Source organism: Rhinoderma darwinii, chromosome 2, assembly GCF_050947455.1.
Source record: "Rhinoderma darwinii isolate aRhiDar2 chromosome 2, aRhiDar2.hap1, whole genome shotgun sequence".
In the NCBI taxonomy this organism is placed as follows: domain Eukaryota; kingdom Metazoa; phylum Chordata; class Amphibia; order Anura; family Rhinodermatidae; genus Rhinoderma; species Rhinoderma darwinii.
The window spans coordinates 71257651-71283101 of record NC_134688.1 but is presented as its reverse complement, the minus strand read 5'-3'; positions in this window follow the sequence as shown (position 1 = coordinate 71283101).

The following is a 25451-nucleotide window of genomic DNA, read 5'->3' as shown; positions in this document are numbered from 1 at the left end:
TTCCGATGGAGGTGGGGCCGCCATCTTTCAAAAAAGTATGGCATATCTTGTGGATATTCCATAAACGTCTAGTTATGAAACCTATTTAATTATAATAACTACACCTACTACCACAGGTGTTCTTTCTATATAAAAAACATGACCGGTTGGGTTTCTTTGAGGACTGAAATTGAGAAAAACTGATCTAAAACCTGTGGATGGATACCTAGCCACTGCATTAAAAATATAGTCTGTTTCTGCAACCTAAGGCAGGGGTCCCAAACACACGGGCTGCAGGCCGCATGCGGTCCCTGAGGCTGTCATCTGCGGCCACGGGGAGAGAGCAGATGGAAAAAGGAGCGCTCCTTCATGACATCAGTCCTTTTCCCGCGCTGCTGACGCATTGGTGGTAGGTGAGCAGTGGCCCGACAGTCCCCTATAGTGTAACCCCGCCCTGCAGATAGTGCCCCACACACCCCACTTTTGCTCTGGCCGGGGATTCTGGTAGACGAGGGAGTCCCAATGGAGCAACCTACATGAATGGGGTGTGTGGCGCTGTCAAGAGGGTGGTGTGTTTGTGTGGGGAGCTATCTACAGCTGAGAAATCCCAGGCCTGTGCGTCGACAATACTCTGGCTGGGAATTCCACTCATATTGGGGGGATGTGGTACTATCTATAGGGTGTGTGTGTGTGTGTGTGTGTGTGTGTGTGTATGTGTGTGTGTGTGTGTGTGTGCGTGCGTGTGCGTGTGTGTGTGTGTGTGTGTGTGTGTGTGTGTGTGTGTGTGGCAACATCTACAAAGGGGTGTGTGGCAACATTTACAAAGGGGTGTGTGGCAGTACCTACAAAGTAGTGTGTGTGGCAGTATCTAAAGAGGGCACGTGTGGCAGTATCTACAGAGGGCAAGGGGGGCAGTATCTACAGAGGGCACGTGAGGCAGTATCTACAGAGGGCACATGAGGCACTATCTACATAGGGTACTGGGGCACTATCTACAGAAGGCACTGGGGAACAATCTATAGAGGGCACTGGGACACTGTCTACAGGGGGGCTGCCCAATATTGACATTCTTGTGTTTGCCAAACGCTACCAACTGAGCAGCCAGACTGCATTTAGCGACACTTAAACTGGAAAACTGGATTGTTAAAACAAGCACGTGGAGTAAACTCGCAAATTTCCGGTAAGTTTAAACCTAGCGCTATTATTATAGTAATGTAGTGTTGTTATAGTAATGTAGTAGTGTTGTTATAGTAATGTAGTATTATTATTATAGTAATATAGTATTATTTTAGTAATGTAGTACTATTATAGTAATGTAGTATTATTATTATAGTAATATAGTATTATTATAGTAATGTAGTATTATTATAGTAATACAGTATTGTTATAGTAATGTGGTATTATAGTAATGCAGTATTGTTATAGTAATGTAGTATTATAGTAATGTAGTATTGTTATAGTAATGTAGTATTGTTATAGTAATGTAGTATTCTAGTAATGTAGTATTATTATAGTAATGTATTATTATAGTAATGTAGTATTGTTATAATAGTACAAATAACTAATTGATTAACAATAATTTGAAAGTAATGCAGCCCGTCAACTCCTAATTTTTTCTATGTGCGGCCCATTTACCCACCCGAGTTTGAGACCCCTGACCAAGGGAGTATCTAGTATGTATTTTACTTGAGTAAAAGCATATTAACATATTTCTGCTAGGGGTTCCCAAATGTGGGACCACTTTTATTTCTAAGGCCCCATGCACACGACCATGGTTTCCACGGTCCGTGCATGGCCCAGGAGCCTGGACCGCGATTTGTGGGCGGCCCGCGAGTGACACTCTGACCCGAAAATCACAGCCGTGCACATGGCTACGGTCATGTGCATGAGGCCTAAGGGTAGAGTCTAACCTGAATTTAGCTATAAAGAAACATGACAGCTACATTTTATATAAAGCATATGTAAGACTACCATAATTGAGGGGGCTATAACAGGGGCATAACTATAGGGAAAGCAGAGGTTGCAGCTGCACCAGGGCCCCAGGGCCATTCTTCCATATAAGGCAATACTAGTGACATCACTGTGTGCATTATTTTTGTATTATGATGCTGTGTTTATTATTTCTGTGCTGTGACATCACTATGTGTATGTTCGTAATAACCCGTTCATATGACTTGTCACTGGTTAAAATCCATACAATGTGACATTACTGTTTGTTATTTCTATTTTGTTACATCACTTTCTGCATTATCTCTGTATAGTTATTTACAGACCATGATGACATGTACTGTGACATCACTGTTAGCCTCATCCCTGCACTTTGACATCACTAACTATTATTTCTTTGCTGTTATTTCACTTTGTTTATTACCCATGTGCTGTGGTGTCAATATGCCTGTGTGGAAATATCTCTGTACTATGACATTTCTGTGTTTATTACCCTGTAATTACCCTGTGACATAACTACATTATCCCTGTACTGGGATTATACTGTGTTTATTATACCATTCATATCTACAGAGGTTGAAGCAAGACACATGTCGATCAAGTTCAAGCTTTCTCAATAAATTACCCGTCATTCATTGCTTGATTAGTTATAACCCATAATGCCATTTGTCAGTAAATAATTAGCCTTTTATTAAATGCTGACATAGTGTCTGCCATTACTACCTCTTGAGGTAGTGCATTCCATTGTTTGACTGCTCTAACTGTAAAGAACCCTTTCCTATATTGATGTCTCAAACATATTTCTTCCATACGCAATGAATGTCCCCTGATTTTTTGTAGAGTCCTTGACAAGAACAGATTATGCGCAAGTTCTTTATATTGCCCTGTACTGTGACTTCACTGTGTGCGTTAACCCTGCACTATCACTTCTATGTGTTTATTATCCCTGATGTGGGAAATATATGTTTGCATTATTAAGGCTCTTTGACATAACTACAACAATTGTTGCATTAATGGAGATATCACTGTGCATTTTTGGGGTTATAAGTATATAAGGTTCAGAGGCTGCAGTTGCACTTGGGAACTGACGTGATCCAACAATGCTATAAATCTGACACTTGCGCGGCAGAATAAAACTTATTTTTTACACTGAAAAGCTAGAAATACTAGGTTTTGGAGACTCCTAAATGGTAGAAGCCCCTGTTCAATTGTCTGTTTTAGGCTCCCTATATATAATCCAGCCCTATGTGTACCCCATAATTGTTGCCAATAGTAAAGTGAACTTACCTGTAAAAGTCCCTATTCCTTTGAATGTATTGGGTGGATGGGGAGTGGGCATAATAATTGTAGGATAATTTCACTTTATTGGTGGAATGAAGGACAAATACAGTATACATATTTACACAGGAAAATCAAAAATAAGAAATATGGCAACCCTATATCTATATATTCACAATGAGATTTTTTAAAATGTTTTTGAACTAATTTAATAAGTATGAGTTACAATTTCTTATTTGACATTAATGGCTGAAAACCTAAGATTATTCCACTTCCTCCAATCTAATTCCTGTTATTAATAATAGAGAAACCAAACGTAAAAAGCATCTAATGCAAAAGCTATTGAAATTTTTTTTTTAAATGAGTTTCTTATCTTAATGGGTTTGGTGGTTGGTAATAATGATGTGAAGCAATTAAATGACTTAGCTAGGTATTTCTCAGTAACGGAGGTGCTTGTATATACACAGTGTATTTACTAATTAATGCTTTTCCATAAGACACACTCAGCGTCCGATGGAAATTATTTCCCCTTCATTTAAATGGCCAATTAAGTATCAACTCGTGAATGTGTCTAATGAAACATCTTCAACTCCTCTTCTTCTTTTGTGCTTGTTGCTGGAGATACAATAAACATTAAGGCTGCTATTTTCTTATATACAGTTTTTCATGAATTTTCTGAAATTTAAAACTCCCAGTTTTACCAAACAACGATTCCCAGCGTGCTATGTCACTCACAGGCTGGTGAGGCGTGGTGGGACTTTTAATAGGAAACACAATGTTATTGAATGACACTTGGCTGCACTACAAAATGTATATACATATATATATACATATATATATATATATATATATATATATATAAAACCAATCATATAAATAACATATAAAATCTTAGTGCCAATGCACATAGCAGAGCGCCGTGGCCCATGTGCTGAGCCTGTTCGGCAATGCACTGAGCCTGTATGGCTCCTTTAGTGCAGGCTCCGTTGGATTGTTCTAGGGGAGAATACCCCTGTACATACGGAGTAGAATGGAGCATGCCACCATTTTTTTATGTCGGGTTTGTATGTAATCCGACAGAAAAAAAGCTCTCTATGAAAAATCGAAGGAATACAGAGGTACAGTAAAGGCCCATGCTCTTGTATGGGCACCGTAGTATGGCTTCATACAACTCAGAGATTTTACGGAGCCATAATATGGCCTTTGTGCATGAGCACTAGGGGAGCAAGCCACTTTTTTTTCTCTCTACATTGTAACATCTATAATTAGTTTTTCTGTCCTAGCTGACTTTATATGTTGTTTTTTGTAAGTCAATTTATATAGTTTTTAGACTTCATTTACCAATAATAACATACTAACTTTATTTTATGGTTTGTTACAGTTATAGGGATACAAAATGTGTATTATTTGTTTATATAGAAAAATAGTTTATTCTGTTTTGCAAAATTTGTAATTGTGTTTTTATTTGTGTTTATGTTCATTTATTTCTGTTTAACTTTTTTTTTTTTTTACGTAGGCCCTGGGCTGTCAGCATAAAACCAGTAGCCCCGGTGATTGCAATGCCTAAACTGACGGGGTTGAAGCAAATTAACTGGAATGGGGCAGTCACACACGGCAGATTTTGTTTCTGAATGGAGTTGTTTCTGCAACAGTTGCATGGATTTCTGCAAGACCCATTCAGATGACTGGAACTGATATTCAGTCGCAGAATATATCCTGCAAAAAAATTCTTGTGTTGTAGAAATTTCATTGATTGGAAATCAGTTTCATTTATCTAAATGAGCATTTGTTTTGCAGCAAGCCCATGGATTTCTGCATGTTCCATTATTGAACGGAACTGGTTTCCAATTGTTGAAATGCCAACAACAAAATCTGCCGGAAATTTTGCAGTGCTTACAGTAGCAGCAAAATGGAAGAGATTAAACAAATCTCATCCGGACACTGGGTATAAAACCATTAAGACCAGGGGCAGGGCATAAAAGAATACTAAAAAAAGCACAACATACTGCAATACATAAGCATTGCAGTGTATTGTGCAAGCAATCTAGCAATCACATGTTCAAGTTCCCTAGTGGGACTAAACTTTTGTTTAAAAAAAATTAAATAAATAAAGTTTTTAGAAATATTGGAAAAAAAAATCAAAGTAAAAACATAACACTTTTCCAATCTTTCATCTGAAGTAATGTAAACAATGAAAGATGTAATCATAATTGGTATCAAAACGTCTGTAAAAGTATGAACTATTATAATATAAAGTTATTTTTGCAACATGGTGAATGCCTTTAAAAAAACTCACCATAATTGCTATTGTTTTGTCAACTTGCCTTCCAATAAAAACAGAATAAAAAGTGATAAAAAATTTGTATGTACCCAAAAATGTAATTAAGAAAAACTACAGGTCGCACTGTAGAAAACAAGCCCTCACAGCTCAATCAACGAAAAATAAAAAAGTTATGGGTCTCAGAATATCGTGACACAGAACAAATTTTTGTTTTTAACTAATTGTTTTTGTTAAGTGAAAGTAGTAAAACATAAAAGAAAACTATATCAATTTGGTAACGCTGTATTCGTATTGGCCTGCAGAAAAAAAGTTAACATTTAATTGTTCCACTTGGTGAATGCCATAAAAACGAAATCCAAAACGCAATTGAAGATTTGCTCTTTTTATCTCTATTCCACACAATCTGCAGTGTCAATGGGATAAATTTAACATTGTTAAAAAAATATATAAACAGAAGGAAACATGTTACAGAATGAAACATAGTCATGGACAACACAACATGCTTCAACAAGATCAACTTTGGCAACATCGAGTTGAAGGGCTGAAGTAAAAATGTTCCACTTTTCACTCTAGAATACCAAAAGTGCTTTTAATAAATCTTCTAGCCCGGCTTATCCTATTTTTAAATATCCACCTGCGTACATTCATTCCTCTTCAGGTAAGACATCAAAGGGAAAGCTTCATCACCCACCGGGACTCTTTGTGATGTTCCAAGTAGTGGTCTGGATTCAGGAATTGATATGTGATTGCTCAGGATTTGGTGGCCAATCATTGATAATTAAAGCACCCGAAAATCACCAGTACTCCCATAGGCACCTATATCAATGGCTAAAACGGCATAATTAGTGTCATCCATCGCCATGAGGACCACAATAAATATTTTTTATATTTGAAGAAACTTTATCCTGATTGTGGTGGCTGACGGACTCTGATATGTTTGCCATTGCCATTAAAGATTACAGAGTTTTTGGCAAACATTATTATTTTACTATACTCTCTTAAAAAATGGTGAAATAAAAGATGTTAAAGTATAAACCATTACAAAATATTGAACATAAAAGTGAGACAATGTAAGATTGTAAATATAAAAGGTAGACATTAACTTACCGTAGGATTCTCAGCAGCCGCTTTTCAGCACTGATGCTTATCCTCATCTTGGTGTTTTGGCCTCAAAAGGTCATGGAGCCTGTTAAAGGCCTCCACAGATATTCTTGCAAAGAGGCAAAATTTACAGGGAAAACTAGGTGAAACATATTATATTTGTACACACAAACATTTGTTCATAATGAAAACCTGTCTGTAGTAATGCAAAATGACCTTTATATTCTCACCAATAATTGGCTGAACCTACATGCGGACTCTCCTTCTTGCTTGAAGTCAAATAAATGATGATTGGTACATAACATATTGGTCACATATATTATCCCAAAAAAAAATCATTTTAAGATATGTGAAAATCCAGGAAGAGTAGCAAAAGGGTGAGTAGCATGTAGCAGGCGTTGCATAATTGGATGAGGCGACAGAAAAAAACCCACATAAATACATTTTTTATCTTTTAAATGGCACACAGAACATTTGTACAGGTAGGTGTTTAGATATGTTACTGAGGCCTACATGAGGTTCATGGATCACCTGTAAGCTTAAAAATATCTTGCAAGGTGAAAGCAAGATTTTTGACTCATTTAGGGTCTGCACATCTGCATTGTAGGCTCCATTACAGCCCGTCACAGATTTTGTTGCTTATGCCTGACAAAATAGCGCAACATGCTGAACTATTGACAGAAACCAATTGACGTAGACCCGATGGAACCCATTAAAGTCAATGGGTCCCATTGGAGCTGATGGGTTCCATCATTGTACGGCTCTCGAGCTTCCGGTATTTTCTTTGTTTTGCTCCTAATACGAAGCAGAGCAACGGAAACCCGAATGCAGAGCTAAACCCAGCCTTAATATATTTGACAGACTAAAGTTTAACAAATGAATGTAATAGTTTACTTGCCCACCTTCTTCTCCGCATTATTCTGGAGGTAGTGTAGAGCAGGAGTGCAAGGAATGATGGTGTCAATTTTATTTGAGGGGCTAGAATGCAATAGGCAAAGGGGATGAACTACAAAAGTGAGCAAAATATATTATTGAAACAGTAAAATCCACAATGAATTCTGGACAGAAATCTGCACGATAATACATACTACAATATGTATTATCGTGCAGATTTCTGTCCAGAATTCATTGCGGACTTTACTGTTTCAATAATATATTTTGCTCACTTTTGTAGTTCATCCCCTTTGCCTATTGCAATCCGCATGTTTAATCCGCAGAAAAAACTGCATGAAATTCATAAATCCATATCCAGATTTTCATGCAGATTTATTTCAGGAAAACACACTCGATGTGTGAACACACCCTTAGGGGTTAAACGGCCAGAGGGGTTATAATATGAGTCAACTGCCTACTAAAAAGGGTTTCAAGGGGCAAATTAATGTATTTGAGATTTAGAGTTCAGCACAATATAATATTGGCACACGACCATAATGGTTTTTACTGTCCACAAATACGGATCCGCAAATACAGATTCGCAACGGTAGCCTTCCGCAATTGCGGAAGTGCCTATAGATTTCTAAGGGCGAGTCCGTACCACAAATGCGGACAAGTATAGAACATGTTCTATATTTTGCAGATCATTTCTACAGCCCGGATACACAAAAAGGTGTCTGTGGCCTATAGAAATGAATGGGTCCGCAATTTCATCCATAATTACGGATTCCGTGATTACGGATAAAAACTACGGTCATGTGCATGAGGCCTTACGGTTTTTAGAAAAAGTATTTGATTATGAATTTCAAACAAGAGAGAGAACACAAGGAAACCTGAGATTTTATTTAATTATTACCCCATATGTTCAAGGAACAAAATATCAGACACCCATATCACCCATATAAGAAAACAACTGCCCCTTTACACCACCACAGCAGTAATTGAATTGTAGTTTCTTTTTTTATACTGTGACTATACTTATCTGTCATTTTGTTAGATAGATTATTTGAGAAAACTTAATTATTGGATTAGAAAGAATGTAGCCCGCCAGAGCTCAACTGCTAAGACGTTCCTTGTATTTGGAAGTACTTTGATTTATCATCTATAGAGTATAGCCTCCTAACTTTTACTTAGAACAAATGTCTGGAATCAATAGACCATCAGTCTGCCAATTCATTCCAGTGTTCTTCCTCCCTCACAGCTGTTGTTCTCAAATTGTCCGATTCTGTTAACTACAGATGCACAAAAACAATGTATTTTGTTTTAGTATTTGCAAAATATCACAAATAGTAAAATATGGAAATAGATAGATGACAGGTAAAATAATGTCGGGAATTCTATCTATCTATCTATCTATCTATCTATCTATCTATCTATCTATCTATCTATCTATCTATCTATCTATCTATCTATCTATCTATCTATCTATCTATCTACAGAGATCCAAAAAATAGGCAGCACACCATAGAAATCAGTGAAAAAGAGGGTACTTTATTAACCCCAAGTGCGACGTTTCAGCTCTATCCACTAGAGCCTTTCTCAAGCAAATGACAAGTGAAACAACAGTGGTATAAATCAAGGTACCAATCAACAGATCAATAACAGCAATCAAATACAAATCTAGGTACAATATGAAAAAGTGTACGTACAATGTGAAACATTTCTTCAATAGTGATACATCAGTACAAGTGCATTCAGAAGAAAATAATGCAAAAGTGTTAAAGCATACACTTACAGGTTAAATCATCAGATCAGTGTAAATTATAAATCAATAATAATACATACACATGTGTATACAATCGTGAAATCAAAACAATGTTAAGTTTAAAACGGATATCACCTGGGGATGTCAGATCATGCAGCCGCAATGGCGGCGTCCACGAGGCGCAACTACGCATGCGCGGACGTATGGCTGAGAGCAAAGGTCACCCAGGCGTGTGACGTAATGGGCGCATGCGTACTGCGCATCTGAGTATACGGACGCCATCTTGGGTACTGGCTACAGCGAGGTAAGGGAAATATTACAGGCATTATGCCTATAGATAAACAGTAACCCCACTGAAAACAGACGCTAATTGACCGAGGATAGATCAGGGTGGCAGACATGGAAGCCCAAGAATCCCACGGACCCCAACATTAAATAGCTCTAATCCAGTGAGGGGGAAACAACGTCTAAACAACGCTAAAGGGACGGTAGGAGGTCACAGATCCGCAACCAGCAGATCTGTGTCACTCACATACAGGGAAAGCACCGTCACATGTATGCGTGAATAACACACACATGTGACATAGTGCAGTCCCAAACCTCCCCAATTGCATCGTGAGGCGGTCCAACCTTTATTTATTTACGCAAAATGAGTTTTTTTGCAATCGTTTTAAACAAATTTCAAACAAATTTGCCCTGGACATTATTTTGCTGAATTTAGAATTTTTACAACAAGAAATACGGACGGTTCAAGATAACATGCAGAAGGTTGATGTTGCGCTGAGGGCGGCTCTGGATAACCAGGAATATGAAAAATTTTCTGAGAGTTTGGTCATGCAAGTACAAAGATTAAAAACCGAACAGGAGGAAATAAAGAGAAGGAAGTGGAAAAGGGATGCGGATGATTATCAGAAGGGGAAGGTGTACAATTGGCAAAGAGACGACTACAGGGTTGGAACCGTGTGTCCAAGTATATTTGGAGACGCAGAAGATCGTTGGCACCCAATAAGGTTGGGATGGAAAATTCCTTTCCTTTTTTAGGGGAGACCCCGGACACTTCCATACCGGCAGGAAGCGTACCAGGAGAGGGGGTAGAAGGCACGGTTGGTGGTCTAAACCAGAGAGTGAACAGACCCAGACAACAGATGAGGAGAGGTCCAATGGAGTTGAGGAAACGATAATTGTCAATATCTCCTCCAAGGTATTGACTGATGCTCAATCTTTACTTTTGAATAAGGGTCTGTCGTTTTGTCCTGCTGCATGCACTGATTGGTTTATAATTGAGAAAGATCTGTTTCGCTTTTTTAGGTCCATAAAATTAAAATGGTGGTTCTCTGAGAAGCTTTTGGATATGCCTATTAGGAGCTCTGAATTAAATCTTAAACATGTGGGTCTTTTTAAGGGGAGTAATTTCACACCTTCATCCAGTATGCCGGCTATTGAGGCATTTATCACTGCAGTTAGGAATGATATTGAAGCTATTAAAATAGGTCCTAGTTCTGATAATAGACATGCACACCCTAATTTGACTACAGTAGAATTTGAGGCACTCAATGAGCTGACTAAAGACACGAGTATCACAATCAAACCAGCTGATAAGGGTGGTGCGGTTGTGGTTATGGATACTACCCTGTACTTGAATGAGATACAGAGACAGTTGAGTGACCCCGCTGTGTATAAACGGATCTCACAAGATCCTAAATTTGAGATCAGTAGGGAGATTAAGGCGATACTGGACAAGGCTAAATTGGGCGGGATCATTGATGAGAGTCTGATTGATTCAGGCTACGCGTTTCGACACTGTACCAGCGTCTTCCTCACTGGTACAGTGTCGAAACGCGTAGCCTGAATGTTCTAATAAATATCTACTTATATATTTTCGTATCTACCATCATTGACCATCTTTAAACAACCACGCAGCAGCGCCCTATAGGATCCTCCCTTTTGCTCCTTTTTGTCCATATGTTTTGACTAGCCGTAACCGTTCTGGTTTAACGGCTTTGGATCCTGGCAGCAGCACGAAGTGGACTGATTATTCTTTGCCTTTATCACATTCTAACGAGGTGAGCTTAACCGATCATGTTTATCGCTCTCCCGTTATCCCATTGACCTGCACTATGTGGCGCCGTGCCTTTTGCTTCTTTATACTTTTAGATTCTAGGGATTCAACAACGGATTTAGGACGCATTCCCTTTGTCTCGACCTATACGGAAAGGAGCAAGGATATTGCTAGTGTGATTAGACGACATTGGCCCATGCTGGGCAATTGTCTTCCCCGTGTTAATGAATTCACTAACCCACCACTTTTCTCGTATCGCAGACCTCCTAGTTTAAAGGACAGGCTAGTCAGAGCTGATATTGGCCCCATCAGAGCTAAGAAACAGACGTTTCTGTCCAAACCCAGGTTGGGTTGTTATACGTGCTTAAGTTGTGTTAACTGCAACCTTATGTATAAGGGGCACATTTTTGAACACCCTTGTACAGGTAAACAATTCCAGATTAGGCACTATTTGACATGTAATAGTGATTTTGTGATCTATGTACTTCAGTGTCCATGTAAATTTTTATATGTAGGTGAGACCACCTTGGACCTGAAGACTAGACTCAACCAACATAGGTATACCATTAGGAAGAAGAAGTTGGATCTTCCTGTATCCAAACACTTCTCTGACTTTGGGCATACCGAACAACAACTAAGATTTTCAATCATAGACCGCATCCCGCTACCCAGAAGAGGCGGTGACAGGACTAAGCTCCTGAAACTTAGGGAGCTTCAATGGATAGGGAGACTTTATACTCTAAAACCAAGGGGCTTAAATGTGGGTTTTGCTTTGGGTGGGCTGGTGTAGACCCTCCTTACATTGAGTCGCAGTGGTGGTATGTTCAGACCTCCCGTTCCGTATATTTGACATGAGAATTGACTTTCTATTGAATTTATACTAATTTTATTTTTTCTATTTTAGATGAAGATACATCTTTTGGGATATCACTCATGTGGATCGATTGGATCATTGCTTTATATTTTATGTATGGCTGGTTACCCTGTTATTATGTTTTATGGTACTGTTTCCTCATCAGATTTATGCAGTCTAAGTCCGAATGTGACAGGTGGTGGCTATAGGCATATATGGCTCCATGTTACTATGACCCGTCTTTGACACCAGTGCTCTCCAGTTTTTCTCTTTGTACACGCCTCACGATGCAATTGGGGAGGTTTGGGACTGCACTATGTCAAATGTGTGTGTTATTCACGCATACATGTGACGGTGCTTTCCCTGTATGTGAGTGACACAGATCTGCTGGTTGCGGATCTGTGACCTCCTACCGTCCCTTTAGCGTTGTTTAGACGTTGTTTCCCCCTCACTGGATTAGAGCTATTTAATGTCGGGGTCCGTGGGATTCTTGGGCTTCCATGTCTGCCACCCTGATCTATCCTCGGTCAATTAGCGTCTGTTTTCAGTGGGGTTACTGTTTATCTATAGGCATAATGCCTGTAATATTTCCCTTACCTCGCTGTAGCCAGTACCCAAGATGGCGTCCGTATACTCAGATGCGCAGTACGCATGCGCCCATTACGTCACACGCCTGGGTGACCTTTGCTCTCAGCCATACGTCCGCGCATGCGCAGTTGCGCCTCGTGGATGCCGCCATTGCGGCTGCATGATCTGACATCCCCAGGTGATATCCGTTTTAAATTTAACATTGTTTTGATTTCACGATTGTATACACATGTGTATGTATTATTATTGATTTATAATTTACACTGATCTGATGATTTAACCTGTAAGTGTATGCTTTAACACTTTTGCATTATTTTCTTCTGAATGCACTTGTACTGATGTATCACTATTGAAGAAATGTTTCACATTGTACGTACACTTTTTCACATTGTACCTAGATTTGTATTTGATTGCTGTTATTGATCTGTTGATTGGTACCTTGATTTATACCACTGTTGTTTCACTTGTCATTTGCTTGAGAAAGGCTCTAGTGGATAGAGCTGAAACGTTGCACTTGGGGTTAATAAAGTACCCTCTTTTTCACTGATTTCTATAGTGTGCTGCCTATTTTTTGGATCTCTGTTGATACTGAGAGCTTAGTCTGCTCCCTGGGGCCTGCACCCACATCCTTTAACCGGTGCTGATGGATCTGTTCGTTTTTCTATCTATCTATCTATCTATCTATCTATCTATCTATCTATCTATCTATCTATCTATCTATCTATCTATCTATCTATCTATCTATCTATCTATCTATCTATCTATCTATCTATCTAATCTATCCATCCATCCATTCATCCATACATCTATTTATCCATCATCTATCCATCTATCCATCATTCAGTACCACCAATAGATCTACCTGGATGCTTAACTACTCAACAGATCAAATTTGATGGCTGAACGGCTTCTGCTTGCAGACAGTCAATGGATATAATATTCCTAGAAGTGAAGTCATTAGATTGCGATATTCCTACTCTGTTGAGGTCTGGTAGGTTATCAAGTGAGCAAAGTTGGAGTTCATCTGTTACCATTATTTTTTAACCAAAGAAAAACATCAGAATATGTTCGCTTTTATACAGAAATATCATGAAAACCCAACTGTATTGAGATTTTATAATATTATAGTCAATAAACAAGTCTAAGGGCTCATTCATACGAGCGTGAATCTCGTCTGTTTGCTGTGCGTTGAAAGCACACGGCCCCATTGATTTCAATTGGGCTATTCACACATGCGTGAATTTTTACGCACCTAGCCGCCCATTGAAGTCAATGAGTGCGTGAAAACCACGGACAGCACACGGATGCGCATCTGTGTGCTGTCTGTGTTTTATGCATCAATTACATTGAAAAAATAAAAAGTGCTTGCGAGTGCGTGAAAAACACATGCCACTCTCAAAGCACACTGATGCATAACGCAACGCAAACTGACAGATTTACACTCGTAAAATTTGTCACGCTCGTGTAAATGTAGTCTTACGCAGTATATTATATATTTGTGCCCTATGACTAGTACCAATAAACATAAGGAATATATAGCATATTATTCCCATAGTAACTGTATATTACGAATGTTTTATAATCATTGTTTACATTGTGAGACTTTACCCATCAACAATGTAATGTCAATCACTCAGGGCTCTAATGACAAGACACAGAATTCTTATAATATTCATAGAAGTAGAACAACAAAATAAATTATGAATGGAATACAAGTTAATGGAGCCTGACACCGAACACCACATGTAATACTGTAAGAAATCCATAAACATTGCAGATACACTGCATTTCCTTCTATGAAATAAACAGCCGCTTCTCTGGTGGCCTCAGCCGGTCTCTGTTGGCTTCCCTGCAGCGATGAAGTACCGTTCTAGTTAATCACTGGCCTCACCGGTGTCTAGCCATTCTTGCTACCATCATTACTGAGGCCAGTGATTGGCTGCAGCTGTCATGTGCAAAAACGGAATGTCATCACTGCAGGAAAGTCAACAGAGACTAGTGTGGACTACCGGAGTGGTGAGAGAATGAACTGGTGAGGATTTTTTTTAGGTGACGGAAAAACCCTTAACCACTTCACGCACCATGACGTAAGTGCACGTCATGGTGCGGGGGAGGGGTGATGTATGGATTGGGCTCACACTCTGAGCCAGCTCCATATGCTGCAAGTGACAGCTGTGTTTTACAGCCGATCCCCGACACTAACGGGCAGGAACAGTGATCGCACTGTTCCTGGCCGTTTAACCCCACGAATGCTGCGGACAATCGCGACCGCAGCCTCTCAGGCGTTATAAACAGGGGGGCGGCCACCTCTGACAGCTCATTGGTCCCCCCATGATGCAATCGTAGGGTGCTGGTAGTTGTCATGGCAGCCTAGGGGCCTAATCAAGGCCCCAGGTCTGTCTTCACTCTGCCTCTGTAAGCACTGTCTGTGGCAGGGCTTAATAGAAGCATGTAAAAATGGCAATATACTGCAATACATTAGCGATATAACGATCGCTGGTTCAGGTCCCCGAGGAGGACTAATAAAATGTGTAAAATAAGTATTTAGTAGTGAAAAAAATAAATTAAAAGTTCAAAAACCCCCCTTTCCCATTTTTCTTCTAAAGTAATGTAAAAAATAAAAAAAGGAAACAAAATTGGTATTGATGCATCCGTAAAAGTCCGAACTATTACAATATAGCATTATTTAACGCACGCGGTGAACGCGGTAAAAAGAAAAAATATAAAACGCCATAATCGCTGTTTTTTTGGTCAACTTACTGGTGAATTTTTTTTAATAAAGTTATCTAAAAGTTGTATGTACCAAAAAAATGGTACCAATAAAAACGCAAAAAATAAGCCCTCACACTGCTCAATCGACGAAAAGGTATTCTGGCTATCAGAATATTTTAAAAAATGTTTTTTTTTTCTAACAAATAGTTTTTTCTTTGTAAAAGGAGTAAAACATTAAAAAGCCTATATAAATTTGTTATAAATTTGGTATCGCCGTAATCGTATTGACCAGCAGAATAAAGTTAAGTTGTTGTTTTTACTGCACGGTGAAACATGTAAAAGCGAAACACAAAAGAAAATGGAGGAATCACAGTTTTTTCTAATTCCACCCCACATAGAATTTTTTATTTTTTTTGCTTCCCATTACATTATATGGTACTTTAAATGGTGCCAATAGAAACTACAACTCCTCTCGCAAAAAACCAAGCCTTCACTCCTTTCCATTGAGTTACGGCTCATAGAAAGCGTGGAGTGTAAAACAAAATTGAAAAAATGGCTTGGACTTTAAGGGGTTAAGATTGTAATTATACTCACGTTACAGTTGACAGTAAAGTCTGCTGATGTGTTAACATTCATTAAGATTTTCATATTTGTCCTTAAAAATTTAGTTTTTCTGTTATTTTTGGCTAAATTGCCTAGAAAAAAAAACAAAACATTACCCTGATTGGAAACCCCACTATATGTCTAAGGCCCCATGCGCACGGCCGTGCCCGTAATCGCGGTCCATGATTATGGGCACGACCGGCCGCGGACAGTAACCCGCATTTGCAGGCCATGCTCCCATTATAAAGTGTGAGAGCACGGTCCGTAAAATAAAAAAATAGGACATGTCCCATTTTTTGCGGAAGCTTTCTACGGCCCAGACATCTTCCTGCAAATATACAGATAGGTGTCTGTGGGCCATAGAAATTAATGGAACCGTATTTTGATCTGCAATTACGGCCCGTAATTGCGGACCAAAATTACGGTAGTTTGCATGGGGCTTTATGCAGATTTTGATCAAATGACAATTTAAAAAACCCTGTTCATGATATAATCAAAATTATTACATTTTAGATGTTTGTTATTATTTCAATTGAAAATCTGTTTTTGTGCATTGTTAAATTAGTTATAAATTTTCACATAACCTACAGCGACAGCCAAGTTAAGGGGTATGTATTGGCATATAAAAATATATTGTTCACTTACATGGCCATATTTACGATCTGCATTCCTTCCTTACATTTGTTTGCTAAGAATAGGGTTAAATCTATCTATCTATCTATCTATCTATCTATCTATCTATCTATCTATCTATCTATCTATCTATCTATCTATCTATCTATCTATCTATCTATCTATCTATCTATCTATCTCCCTTTGTCTATGGTTGGGTAGAACTCTCCTACTTGATCATTACCCTTAGAAAAGCCCGTGCTTCCTTGAAGTGGGTGCTTTCTGCTAGGGTGCACAGCAGAAACAGTTGGGTAGCACTGATGGATAGGTTACAAATTACACTAATTGGCTTGGTCTGCCCCCGGTCATAACACTAATATGAAACCCATGCCTGAAGTGATTCCCTTCACTCATTAGTTCTAAAAGATCCTGAAGCTCAGGTTCTCATTTTCAAAAGTTTTACTTCCATTTTTCGGAGTAATGTACAATATATTTGTATTTTACAGGTAATTGATTCTAACTCCAGGTATCGATGATTGAACCCAGACTAGAGGCTAATGGTTACAGCAACATAAATACTGCAAGCAACGGGAAAGGGTGGCTGTAAATATACGGCAGCTCTGAAGACGCACACTGTCAGTGAAGCCTGGAGGGAAGGAGTTAAATTGAAGCCCAATATTTGTATCTTAATTAATCCTTTCCTTACCTGGGGTGTTTTGGGCCTTCAAGTCCAGAGGAAAATATTACCTTTTGGAATGCTCCATTCTTCAGGTAAAAAATGTTTTCTTTCTTAGTCTACCTAAAACATATTTTATCTCTTTTTTGGACACATGGGTCTTTCTTATTATTTAAAATTGGAGCGTATATAATTTTATTTTGTAGGTATTTTTTTAGATAAAAATGGTCAAACGAAAAAAAAAACAACTCTTTTTTTTAAAAATTGAAATCAAAGACTGTTCACATTACTGTCAAGAGTTCCGTTATTAACTAAACCATGACAGTTTTGACGGATCTCATTGACTTGTAAAGCTATGGAAACCTGATGGACAGGAGAATGGCACTGGTGTGAACAGAGGCTTACAAAAATATGTTTTCGTTGCTCATAATTTTGGGTAAAAGTAAAGTGTCACTAACTATGAGGAATTGTTAAATATGAGCAATGTTCAACTGTTCTGCTGCCTACGGGCACCGGAAGCAGGTGTTATACCTGCCTTTATGAGTGAGTATGGCCTATTCAGTGATTTTAAACTAGTATAGTTCTTTTTCAGTGATTTGTTTGCAATAGTGTAAGGACTCTCAATACAATTGGAACCCTTAACGTGGGTTGCGAGCTTGTGTATTTTTGCCAAAATATTAACCAATACCTCATGTATATCATTGATATTTATCGTGTATCATGGATATCTTTTCAGGATGCAGCCAGGTCTAGTGCTGGGGGAGAATGGTTTGTCAGTATATTGGAAGGTGGGCAGCCCGCCTTGTCTAATATTATGGGCGTGTCTATTAGGCTGTAAGCCAGCTGTAAAGGATTTGCCAGACACAGGTTCTGTGTCGACGCCCGTGGACAATCAGTCTGCACCTGCTACTATGTCTGTGAGACTGACTCCATCTTCCACCACTCAGGATGGCAGGCTTAGGAGTGGGAGAGCCTATCACAGCCTGGCCAGACGGAGCTAGGTACCGCCCACTGTCTATTTATACCTGCCTTTCCTGTTCCTCCTTTGCCTGTGATTCTTCTATGCTTGTTTCCTGGCTCTGCTGCTGCTGCTTGTACTACTGATCGTCTGCTTGTTATTGACCTTGGCTTTCTGACCACTCTCCTGCTCAGCGTTTTGTACCTCGCTCACTCCTGGTTTGACTCGGCACCTTCACCACTCTTGTTTCTCACGGTGTCTCTGTGGGCAGCTGCCGCGTTTCCCTAGCTTCTGTGTACCCCTGTCTGTTTTGTCTGTCTTGCATTTACTGAGCGTAGGGACCATCGCCCAGTTGTACCCCGTCGCTTAGGACGGGTCGTTGCAAGTAGGCAGGGACTGAGTGGCGGGTAGATTAGGGCTCACCTGTCTGTCTCCCTACCTTGTCATTACACCAGCATGGGGCACTACATGCACCCATGTGACTGGCACTTTTATAAAAGCTACATTTGTGTTCAATGATAATGCTAAGCAGCCACCCCCTCATGAATAGTAGACGTGTGAGTGGGTTTTTTATCAGTATATTGCACCAGTGTAATCTCCCTCTATGTAGCATTGTTGTTTGTCTGCGTCCTGCCAGGAGGTGTTATACCTGCCTTTATGAGTGAGTATGGCTTATTCAGTGATTTTAAACAAATATAGTTATTTTTCAGTGATTTGTTAAAAACCCATGTTGGGTTGAAACATCACATGATTCGGTGACTAAGAGCTACACATCCTTTTTTGCACCTTGAATGACTACTGCGGTTTTCATTTACTTCTATGGTCGTTTGAGGGGTTCTAGGGCTAGAACCTGACAATGCCAGCACCGTTTGGAATTGTGAGTATGGGTAACTTTTTACTGGAGCGCTGCTGACTTCCATACTTTTAACTTAAAATAGCGGGATTACACACCTTAAAAAGTGCGTGCACCCCTAAACCTTTTATATTTCCTGAAAGCAAACAACCTGACGATTGGAATTGTCTTGATGAGTTTATAGCAACCATTTCACCTTCATAAGCATAACAGATCAAGGTGTGTAACTTTTCTTTATACCACATACATCTACATCAACAAGAGCTTGTAATCTCAAAGACACTAAAATGAGCAATATTTGTCCATTATCCACAAATGAGATAAAAATATAAAAGCTACATTTCTTTGAGCGTGCACAGCATACCTTATATAAAAATAGAACTTAATAATTTATATACGCAAGTTTACATCGGTGATTATAAACAAACATTTAATGAAAATTCAACTTTGTGACTAAAATGCGTATTTCATAAGACCCCTTATGGAAACTAATCAAAGCAGTAGAAATATAGTGTAGCCTCACCTGAATCTAACGGTATTTTAATTTTTTAGCTGAGTGGCTCAGTTGCAGCGATAATCACTTTATTCCTTATATGTGTCACGATCTTTAGGTATGTGGACCCACTGGGCTGCACCGCAGTAGCGGGGTAGCAGCTGGCCAAACAACAGAGTACCAAGTCAATATAATGTCCAAGCACAAGGGTACCTGTAATAGTTCAGACAGTAGCAACGGTTTAGGCACAGATGGGACCTTGGCGGCAGGTGGTGCAAAACGTGGCAGATGACACCAGACGTAAGTCAGCAGGCGTAGCAGACGGCACAACCAGACTCCAACACTAGAGATGACACAGGAACAAATACAGCACGGGATACAGGATACAGGTAGCAAGGCACGGGAACACAGGGAACAGGATACGACTAAGGGACCATTTTAAAGACTAACAGAAGAATACAAACAACGCTCAGGCAAGGAGTGAAAGGGCAGGGACCCTTTTATAGTCCAGGGTGATTAGGGCTAATTAGAACTATATTTTCATGTGCTACGGGACACTGTAGAGCGGAAGTGAGTGCTGGAGTCTCCTGAGGAGGAGATGCGGGCAAGCACTTAGTCCATGGCCGCGGCCGTCGAGGAGTGAGTCAGAACGATGGTCTGCAGCCGTGGATGTTACAGTATCCTCCCTCTTACACCCCCTCTTTTTGGGGCCAGAGCGAGAGAAGAATTTCTTAATGAGGGTAGGGGAACTGAGGTTTTCTTCTGGCTCCCAGGACCTCTCCACCAAATACAATGTCCTTCCTCCTACCCTCTTGAAGTCCAAGATCTCCTTTACCTCGAACACATCAGATGAACTGCTGGAAGCAACTGCAGGACTAGGAGTTTTAGTGTAGTGGTTCAGGACCACAGGCTTCAGGAGGAACACATGAAAGGAGTTGGCGATTTTGAGGGTAGGAGGCAGCCGAAGTTTATAGGAGACTGGGTTAATTTGTTGCAGGATCTCAAAAGGTCCGAGGAACCTGGGGGCAAATTTGTATGAAGGCATCCTCAGACGGATATTCCTAGAGGACAGCCAGACTTTGGTACACGGAAGATACTGAGGCGGCTCTCTTCTTCTTGTATTCGCCTTTCGCTTCATGTGATCGACTGCCAGCAGAATAGAGGACCGGGTCTGTTGCCATATTTGCAGAAAGTCCCTAAATGCAGAGTCAGCTGCGGGTACCTGAGATATAGCCGAAACAAGAATAGGGATTCTTGGATGTTGACTGTACACAATGTAGAATGGTCTGGAAGTGGTGGACTCACTTGTGTGATTGTTGTATGAGAACTGGGCCCATGGGAGAAGCTGTACCCAGTCATCATGCTGCATGGAGATGAAGTGGCGGAGATAATTCTCCATGTTCTGGTTAATCCTCTCGGCTTGACCATTGGACTTGGGGTGGTAGGCTGAGGAAAAGTCAAATTTCACATCCAGGAGTTTACAGAGGGCTCTCCAGAATTTTTTAGATAAACTGAACCCCCTGATCAGACACGATGTAAAGGGGCAAGCCATGCAAGCGGAAGATGTGCTGAATAAAAAGATTTGCCAGTCGAGGAAGGTAGGCCGGTCAGCGAGATAAATTGTGCCATCTACAAAAACAGGTCCACCACCACCCAGACAGTATTGCATCCTGCTGAGGGGGGAAGGTCCATCGCAATGTGCTGCCAAGGGTCATTGGGTACAGGCAGAGGTTGAAGCAGACCAGCAGGCTTGCAGTGAGCAACCTTGTTAGAAGCACACACAGTACAGGAAGAGACATAGTCCACAATATCTTTGGGCAGCGTGGGCCACAAGAAATTACGAGTTATCATGTCTCGAGTCTTATGAACTCCAGCATGCCTAGCCAGCGGAGAATTTTTCTACTGTCTGCCAACCGAACAAAAGGCCTCCCCGGGGGGATGTTTCCAACTTGCAAAGGATTGGCAGTGACAATGCCGGACAGGTCTATTATACTTTGAGGGGGTTCCACAGTGTCCTCTGTTTCAAGCGACCTGGACAGGGCATCGGCCCTCACATTTTTGTCAGTGGGACGGTAGTGGAGCACCAATTGGAAACGGGTGAAGAACAGCGACCACCTGACTTGATGGGGTTCAGCCTTTGAGCTGACTGGAGATAGGTGAGGTTCTTGTGGTCGGTGTATATCAGGATGGGCTGAACAGCGCCCTCTAGCAGATATCTCCACTCCTCCAGAGCCAATTTGATAGCCAGTAGCTCCCGATCCCCAATAGAGTAAATGCGCTCTGCAGAGGAAAAAAGTCTCGAGTAATAGCCTGCCATACTACTGCCTTTCCTTTAAAGCTTCCCTGGAACAGAAGTGTACCTGCACCAACAGAAGAAATTTCCACCTCCAACGAGAACTACCGAGACACGTCATGATGATGGAGGGTCGAGGCTGAAGTGAAGGCATTCTTAAGGCTATTGAATGCTGATTCTGCCTCTGGAGTCCACACCTTGCCGTTCATACCTTTCTTGGTAAGGGTAGAGATGTGGGCCATTAGTGAAGAGAAGTTTGAGATAAATTGCCGGTAGAAGCTAGCGAATCCCATAAAACGCTGTATGGCCCGCAGGCACTGAGGACGTGGCCACTTCAGGACGGTCTTTACTTTCTTAGGATCCATCTTGTGACCCTGATCCGAGATGATGTAGCCCAGGAAGTGGCTGTGAATAGGGGATGCAAGTCTTTTGTAGGAACAACCCCTTCAGTGGCGTTGCGCTGTAGCAGCCATAGCAGCTGCTAGCGGAGCCTCCGGCCATAGGAAGGGGGACCCGTGCCGGCGGGCCCCGTACCAGCTGCTATGGCTGCTATAGCGGTAGTTACGCCACTGTCTTTGGCAAGGAGGGGAGGTATACGCGTCCACAGGTAGGTGAAGCATTAGGGACCAGTTCAAAGGGGTAGTCGTACGCCCGGTATGGGGAAGCCTCTCAGCTCCCTTCTTGCCAAAGACGTCCGGAAACTGCGCAAAATGAGTTGGTAGTCCTGTCAACAACTGAGACATAGGAGGCAGAACAGGATGAACCTCTAACAGGCAGCGGTGGAGACATTTGGAGCCCCATTGAAGAACTTTTCCGGAATTCCAGTCCAGGACCGGAGCATGAAGCCAAAGCCAGGGCAGGCCCAGCAACACCGGATTGTTGGCTTTGGGCAAAACGAGAAATGTAATTTGCTCGGTATGAAGATCTCCCACTTGGAGCTTCAGTGGCTTGCTCTCGGACACGATGGGATTGGGCAGAGAAAGGCCGTTCACCGAGGCAACAGCCAGGGGTGTCTCCAAGGGAGCTGTCAGCAACTGGAGCTGATCCACTAGGTCCTGTTGGATGAAATTTGCTGCAGGCCCGGAGTCCAGGTAGGCAGAGTGCGTTTTCTCACTGGACACTATGGTCACGGGAATCGACAATTTGGGAAAGAGTGTCTTATTTATCGCCGTTCCGCCTATGGTTGTCTCTCCAACCAAACCTAGGCACTGGAGTTTTTTGGCTTTTGGGGGCACAGACGCACACAATTGCCTCCGAGGCCGCAATACAGACAGAGTCCTGAAGTGCGTCTGCGTTGTTTCTCTTGGCGAGACAATTTGAGGCGGTCCACTTGCATACCCTCCTCAGGTGGAGCAGCTGATGAGGGCAACAGGGGTTGCTGGAATGTAGGAGCCAGCCTAGGAAGTCTTCTGGCCCGGTGAATCTCTTGAGACCGATCTTGAATCTTGATGTCAATATGGGTGGCTAGGAGAATGAGGTCATCTAGGGTAGAAGGCAGATCTTGAGCGCCAAGCTGGTATTTGCTATCTGAGGATAGACCCTGCCTGAATGTGGCCACTAAGGCGTTGTCGTTCCAGGTCAGCTCTGCCGCCAGGGTACGGAACTAAATAGCGTACTCAGGGGCAGATTGGGTGCTTAAAATGGTCCTGGATATAATCTAAACATGGCCCCATGTTGTGGGTGGGGTCAGCACAAGTAGGCGGAGTCAGCAAACCGTTAGCTGTAGCTACATTGTTGATAGATGTAATGATGCAGCCTTATTATTATTGTCAGCATTGGGCTGTGTTCACATCTGCATTGTACGCTCTTAGGCGGTTTTCACTCCACAGTATTTCTATTCATATAATGTATGTGCTGATAAAGTTCCCAGGAGATCATTAAACGGTTTAAAATACGAATGTCTCTGCTATCTGTCCTCCATAGGTGCCCATGTTAAAAAAACAAAACATTTATATACATGGAATAGCGCAGCCTTCAAAGTTATTCCACACAGCAAAAAATAGCTTTTTTAACCTCTGTTGGATGTATGGGGGTCTATTGATCCATTTATCATAGGCGTATGGAGCTTTCCTGCCACATACAGTAAACTGATGTAAATACCATGGTGTGAAAGAAGACAAAGAAGCTTCTACTGCAGGGAAAAAAATAGTGACCAAAATAGTGCAGCATGCCGGGCAGCAAGTGGTAGGGGTACTATGTCGAATAGAAAGGGGCAGGCGGGTCTCATGGGGTGCAGGGGACACTGAAGAGGATTTTGAACCTTTATTTGTGGTGGGGGGGACAGATGGTGGCAGAGACTCTGTGGGAGGAGGTGGAGAGGGGCATAGAAGGAGGTAGGGGTTAAGTAGGGGGACAGGGGGAGAGTGTTGGTGAAAGCTGGACTGTATTTAGAGTTGATGCTGCCCTATAACTCCTGAAGTTACGGAAGCAGCGTAGCTCGTTGACATTGCGACTCCAGCGCTGGACCCAGGAAATGTAAGTGTAATAATTGCTTTGCTTTTTTATGTGCTGTTAATTATTATTTTTGTTTGTGTTTTATTACAGGTTCGGTTGTTGGACTACTTTGGATTCTAGAACAACTTAGATGAAAGCGTTTTTTTATTCTCAATAAAATGGTTAACGAGAGTTGTGTAAGGGGTTTTTAAATTCAAGAAAAAAATAATTTTTAATGTGTTTTTCTTTACTTTATTACTACTGCCTTATTAATAGCTGCTGGCTGATTGACAGCTTCCATTACTAAGGTTGGGCTTAGTGTTAGCCAGTGCCGAGGCTAACACTAACCCCCCACATTATTACTCCGGTATCCACCACCACCAAGGGTACTTGGAAGAGCCATTTGTAGCGATGGTCGGGTACTGGGGCGACAGCAGGCTGGTATTAGCCTGAAAAAGCCCAAAAACAGTTACCCTTCCCACCCTGATAATGCTAGCCTGCTGCTGTGTTGTATCTGGCTAGTTATGAAAAATGGGGGGACCACACCCCTTTTTTTCTGATTTATTATTTTTTATTTAAAAAAATGACGTGGGGTCCCCCCTATTTTTCATAACCAGTCAGATACAAAATAGCAGCAGCAGGCTAGCATTACCAGGATGGGAAAGGCCATTCTCTGCCTAGTAAAACCAGCCTGCGGCCGCCCTATTGCCTGACCATCGCTCCAGATGGTCGGGTACTGGATCATACCCGGCTCTTCCTAGTAACCCTGTTGTTACCGGAGTAATAATTGGGCGGTAGTGTTAGCCTTTTCACAAAGCCCCTCCTTAGCAATTGACGCCGTCAATCAGACAGCGGCCATTACTAAGGCAGTAATAATATAGTTAAAAAAACGGAGACATAAAAAAAATATTTTATTCTCAATAAAATGGTTAACACAACCATCATTATCCATTTTATTGAGAATAAAAAAAAAACACTGTCATCTAAGTAGTCCTCGAATCCAACATAGTCCATTGACCAAACCTGTAAAAATAAAAAAAAATAAAAAATCAGTAACACATAAAAAAGCAAAACGATTATTATACTTCCCTTTC